Below are 7,047 nucleotides of genomic sequence, written 5' to 3'. Positions count from 1 at the left end.
GGAAGCTGTTTGTTTATCTTGGGAAAAAACCAATGAATACATATTGGTAGATCTTTCTGCGGGTTATAATCTTTTATCCATAACATGTTCGTTTTACATTCATTCATGGACACTGCATTATTTAGTGTTAACAATGTTCACGTGTCACATTTATTTTGTTAATAAATGAATATATTGTGGTGGTGAGGGAGACTAACATAACAACAGATAAGCATACATCCCTAGACTGTATATTGATATGTGGAGGAGTTTGTAAACTAGTCTATGATTAATCGATGTTTCACAACCTATATATTTTGTCATTTTTGGTTACTTTTTGATTTTCAAGATAAAAAGTTAGAAGTGAAATGTTGGGGGAAACTGAATTAAACTATGCTATTATTTTTAGACTATTGACAAATTCTGGTCATTGTTTACCTGTGCGTGTCACATGTGTACAAACTGTTAGGTGTCAGTTATTTGTTGGCGGTTTTCACAGGCCAATCAGGTAGCCAGTTGTCTGTAAAATTTATGATAAATATCCGTCCTATCATTGAGTCTGTAAGAAGAATTAATTTGAGAGAAATGAAAATTTGAACATGACTGAGAGAGGTATAACAACCTAATCTATCTTTACATGATATCAGACTCCTTCAAGCCCTAATTTCATCATCTTTTTCAATCAAACACATTATCAATGCCTGAATCTAACAAACACATTGCGTTAACCTTTAAACCACCATCCAAATTAACAAACACCAATTACACCTTATGGAAATATCGGATCGTTCCATTACTTAGAAGCTACAATATGTTTAGATTTGTAGATGGATAATTTCAATGTCCAGTGAAGTATTACAGAAGAAATTCTACAGATGGCACTGCAATTTTAAGTCGACCTGATTATGTTGAAGGTACAAATCCTGAATCTGAGTTTATTCGAAATCCTGATTATGATTACTGGAATAATCAAGATCAAGATCTCCTATCCTGGTTATTCTCTGCGTGTACTGAAGAAAATCATTCTTAAGTTATTGATTGTACTTTCTCTCATGAAGTTTGGGTTCGTCTTCAACACAATTATAATTCTACAACAAAATCTCGCTTGATGAAATTGAAAACAGATCTCGTCACTCTGAAGAAAAGCATTGATTCGATGCTTGTGTATTTCGACAAAGCTAAGTCGATTTCTCATCAGCTTGCTCAAATTGATCGTCCAATTTCTGATGAAGATCTGGTGTTTCACATTTTACAAGGATTACCTTCTGACTTTAATGCGTTCAAAACTTCAATTACAACTCAACAACTTAAGTCTGGGAATCTGATTACATCCTCTGAGCTTTTAGGATTTCTTTTATCTGAAGAAATTCGTGTGAATGATGACTGCAAGGTTGATTTGACTACTGCTTCAGCTAATGTATCTCAACAACAACAACAAAAACATTAATCATTTGCACATCAATCTCCAGGTTCTAACAATTATCATGTTAATTCTTACCATCAGAATTCAGGTAATCCAAATTTTCACCCTCCTTCATATTCAAAGTGGTCTCACCCTGGTAATAGAGGTCCTATGCATAGAGAAAATATGTATTGGGATGGTCGAACTGGTGCTAGATTTCATGGTGGATTCAGAGGAGGTAGATTTGATGGAGGAGGAAGATTTGGTCGATTCAATGATACTCAGTTTTATCCTCCATCAAACAGACACCATTATCAGTAAAATGTCAAATATGTCGCAAACCAAATCATCGTGCTACTGAATGCCGTTACAGATATGCTACCGATGACTATTCAATGGCTCAAGATTACACCACCACCTATGAACCTTATTTTGAAGATTTTGATGAGTTTTGGTGTCCAGAACAAAAAGCTTTTGCCACTTATACCGATGATTCTTATGCTTCTACATCTAACACTTCATCCAACTGGGTTCTTGATTCAGGTGCCACTCATCATATTATTTCTGATTTATTCAATTTGAATCTACATTCTCCATATCAAGGATCAGATCAAGTGCGTGTTGGCAATGGCTCAGGTTTGCACATTACCCACATTGGTACTTCTTTCTTTCAGAATAACACTACTAAGTTTACTCTCTCTAATGTGCTGACTGTACCTTCAATCACTAAGAATTTGATTTCTATTCAACAGCTCATAAAAGAAATAATTGCTATTTTTAATTTCGTCCTGATAAGTTTTTGGTGAAGGCACTGGCTACTCAAACTATTCTTATTACTAGCCCTGTTAAAGATGGACTCTATCATCTGGAATTCACAGATGCACAACTGAAGCAATCTTTTACTTCTATAACAACTCAATGGAATAATAAATTTGGACACCCTGCTTACAAGACTCTCAAACACATTCTCTCCTCAGTGGATAACATAATTGAATATCATTTGTCTACTTCTGTTTGTGATGCTTGTCATCAAGCTAAGAGTCACTCTTTGCCTTATTATTCTAGTAGTCATAATCACTTGTATGGTCCATTGGATCTTATTCACACTGATGTATGGGTCTCTCCTTTATGTTCAGTAAATGGATACAAGTATTATATATCTTTTGTGGATTCTTTCAGCAGATTTACTTAGTTTGTAACTCAAAAAGATGGTAAATATTTGTAGACGGATCAGTAAATGGCAAAGGAAACGGTATTGGGATAGTGTTCATTTCACCGCAGGGTGCACAGATTCAGATTAGAGTTCGCATCCACTAATAATGAGACAGAATATGAGGGAGTAGTGCATGCAATAAGGTTAGTAGTAGAAATGGAGTTAGATGAAATCAGGGTGACTAGTGACTCACAATTGGTAGTACTCCAAATACAAGACTTGTAAAGTACAAATGAACCATCTCTACAAAAATACAAGAAACTCGTCAAAGAACTCTCAGCAAAAATAACACACGTAAATTGGAGACACATATGCAGTGAAGACAATCGATTCGCAGACGCATTGTCGTTCATTTCCTCTATGCTAGTGGATCCTAATTCTCGGTATATAAAGATAACGACACTCTCTCTTCCATCAATTGACAAAGAAGAGGAGGACGCAGACGTGATGAAAGTGGAAAATGTAGAAGAAAGGCAAGCAGATAAAGAGGCATATTGGAGAACACAACTTCATTTATATCTGGAGAAGGGAGAAGTACCAAGAAATAGATTAGATATGCACAATTTAAAAAGCCGGGCGACAAATTATGAATTAAGAGAGGGCGTACTCTATCGAAAATCCTTCCTTGGACCATCACTTAGATGTTTAACGCGAAAGGAGGGGATGGAAATTTTAAAGGCAGTACATTATGGAGATGCAAGGAACCATAGTATAGGATGTTCATTAGCTTACAAAACCAAAATTCAGGGATACAACTGGCCCTACATGCATGAAGACGCTAAAGAGGTATCTAGGTGGTGCCAAGAATGCCAAAGACATGGGAAAAGGATACATGCACCTGGAGCGGAACTAAGCTCATCAACAAGCGTTTGGCCATTTGCAAAATGGGGCTTAGACATTGCAGGTCCATTTATAACAGGAACAGGGTAGAGGAGATACTAAATTGTCGCAACAGATTACTTTACAAAGTGGGCGGAGGTGAAAGCAGTTCAACATATCCGAGATCGGGATGTATTCACATTCATATTTGAAAATATTATATGCAGATTTGGAATTCCCGTGAAAATAGTCTCTGATAATGAGAAGCAATTCGAGGGCGAAAATATAGAGATGCTATTTAACGCATTCAAGATCCAAAGTGAAAAGTCAACTCCTTTATATCCGCAGAGAAATGGTCAGGCTGGGGCAACTAATAAAACGCTTGCAGATATATGGAAGAAGAAGCTGGAAGGACACAACAAAGGATGGTGCGAACAAATACACAATGCAGTATGGGCGTATGAAACAACACGGAGAGAAGCTACAGGAAAGTCACCTTTCTGTCTAACATATGGAGTAGAGCGGTGCTACCAACTGAAGTCATCATACCCACCACATAGAAAGAAGCATGGGAAAAAAACTTAAACACAGACTTGATCTTAGCGAAGCTTGATGACTTAGAAGAAAACAGGAAAATTGCTCTTCAACACATGGAGAATTACCACAAAAGGATAGCCCGAGAATATAACAAGCGCGTAAAATAAAGAGAATTCCATCCAGGAGAACTAGTATTGAGAGAAATACCGCCTTATCAGAGAGGAGGAGATGGAAAGTTGGAAAAGAAGTGGATGAACCATACAAAATAAAGAGGGTTGTTAGAAATGGATCATATAAATTAATGGATAGTGAGGGGAAGAACACAGGACGCAAGATTGATCAACCATGGAATCAACTATATCTAAAGAAGTACTACCCATAGGTCATGCGGCAGAATTAAGAAAATGATATGTACGCACCAGTAGTGCCAATTATACGAATTAAAGATATGAACGAAAATGAAAAATATTTTGTTTTCCGGAAGGATGAATATTTAAAGATACAGGTAGAAGAACGAGGCAATGATAAGACCTCATAATAAGACCTCAATAGGAGGCAATAAAAATAAAAACCTCTAACTAGGGAGGCTAGGCATCCAATTGTAGCGTGCACCCTAGTTCGCATAACTGCAAGAGGCAACAATAAGACCTAACACGCGTCATAATTGGGGAAAACCTAGAATGCATGGCTCAGGTGAAAGCTACATCGATCCTGGAACTTGAGTCATGGAGATTTGGGGCGAAACAAAAGCATATCCAGCTGAGACTCCTTAGTCGAAAGACTAAGGTACTAAGATCTCTCCTAAGGGATGTAGAAACTCGATCAGGGCGCCACGGTACACGGTTGAGTCAAGGGTGCCTGGGGCGTCTGGAGCGTACCTGGCCATCCTTGGCAAGTCCTGACTATGATACACTCGGTCCTCAAGAAACCCCACTTAGGGTGCGGTCTCGTAACCATAGGACACATCGGCATAGGGACAAGAGGCCGCGAACATAACTGATTGTTGGCATAACTGGATGGGAAGATCCCACCCTAACCCGGTAGGGGTAAGCTTCCTTGAAGGGGCAGTCAGGGGGAACATAAGGACGACACCCTCCATTAGGGAGATGAATTGTGTCAAAGACATCAATGTCACGAGACTTTTACTCACGGGAGTAGTTAGACTTGTCATATTGACGCATCAATATATCCTGCAGAGGCAAAAATACTAAAGATGATAAGACAAAATCAATGGGTTATTACTCGAGAGGGTAATAACCAACTGCGATTTTGTCGCACGACCACAAAAATACCCTGGGCAAAAATAAGTCCTATTAACAGGGAGAGGCTGATTAAGACCTCTATTTAGGGAGGCTTCATAAGACCTCAATAAAAAACCCAAAGGTTGTTTTAAATGTAATGACTATTATTTTTGCAGGAGAAGAATTTGAAAGTAATGCATAAAATAAGATGGGAATAATATAATATACTTAAAGTTAAAATGACGCACAGTTATGATCGCATTATAAGAAGAAATAAAAGACAACATTATTTCTCCAAAGGTGAATAACAAAGGAAAGTATGGGAATAACATTGGGGAGGTATTATTCGCCTTCTAAGAAACAACCTTATATATAAATAGAAATGTGCTTCTTTAATGTGCAGCAAAAAACAAATAAACAAGGTCCATATCCAAAGGTAGAGAATATACAGACATGTAAAAGGTGGAAGAAGAAAAGAAGATAAGGGTCGGTCTGAGGAAAATCATTATTGGGTGCGGGAATTTCAGCATCAACCCTAGAATGAGGATTTAGGTCTTTAAGAAGATCATCACCAACATCAGGATTTGGACTTTGAAGAAGATCGTTACCAGCTTCACTCTCTTTGGGTTTATTCTCTTTAAGAAGAACCTCTTCATCACAACTCGCATAGTCATAATCGCTGTCAGGTTCAAGAAGTTTCTTGTCATCATCCATATCAATAGGTTCCACATCTAACAAAGGGAATGAATTGGTGAGGAAAACTCGGTCTGCAAGAGACTGAGCTTTAATGTGGACTTCTCGTGCGGCACTCTTCTTGGTATTCTCTACGTAAACCTCTATCAATCTCTCAAGATATTGGCACCTCTTATTCTTCCTTTCTCGAGAAGAGGAAAGTGATATGGAAAGCTTCCCGCGTTCTTTTTGAGCCTTAGCCAGATCAGATCTCAGCTTCTGGATGATAGACTGATGTGACCTCTCAGATGCTACAAATATGAGGAATGTTTAGTTAACACCAGAGCGGCAAAATGGAAATGAAAAAGGACGTTTTAGATAATAAAAAGAAAAAATTTAGGTAGTCAGCCTGATGCGACTACCTTCCTTCTGAGAAATGAAATACTGGGATAAGGCAAGACCACTATTTTTCATATCCTCCATACATTTATCAAAGTCATCACGCATTAGACCTTGAAGACGGGGTCGGATCTTCTTTTCATCTTGAGAAAGAGAAGCCTTTTCCTTTATTAGGATGTCGTAAGACCCATTTAATTGTGTGTGTTCTTCTCGTAGATTATTCATATTTACTGTAACATTTATTTTGCTCTGGATAATCTTCTCATTCTCCAAAGTTAACTTCTTCACGTCCTCATCATACTGTCTTCTCAAAATACGAAGAGATTCTTCTTGATCAGTACAGGCCTTCTGAAGATCAAGATACTGGTGCGTAAAAATTGCCTTCTCATTTAAAAGGAATCGCCTTTCTTTAGTAAGGGTTTGATTTTCATCTGATAGAGTTCGGTTTCTTAAATCAGAACTATATAATAACCCCGAAAGGTTGGACACTTGGGAGTTCATAAAATCACTTTGGTTACATAGACAAATATTTTCATTTTTAAGATTATCAATCTGGTCAAGTATATATGAATGGTTATTAATTAGATGGCTTAGTTGACTCTGCAACCTCTTATTATCCGCACGGGCATCTTCAGCAGAGTGTTGATAATCAAATCTTTCCATGATACGCTTCTGGTTTAAGTCTTTACATATGCACGAAGAAATTCAAAATATGGACACCAGCACGGTAAAATTCAAAAACGACTACTAGACAAGGAAAGTATACCTCTGAGTTATTGATTCTT

The sequence above is a fragment of the Papaver somniferum genome, unplaced genomic scaffold (assembly GCF_003573695.1).
Source record: "Papaver somniferum cultivar HN1 unplaced genomic scaffold, ASM357369v1 unplaced-scaffold_10, whole genome shotgun sequence".
NCBI classification, from domain to species: Eukaryota; Viridiplantae; Streptophyta; class Magnoliopsida; order Ranunculales; family Papaveraceae; genus Papaver; species Papaver somniferum.
The sequence above is the reverse complement of the archived record's forward strand: the minus strand, read 5'-3'. Positions refer to the sequence as shown.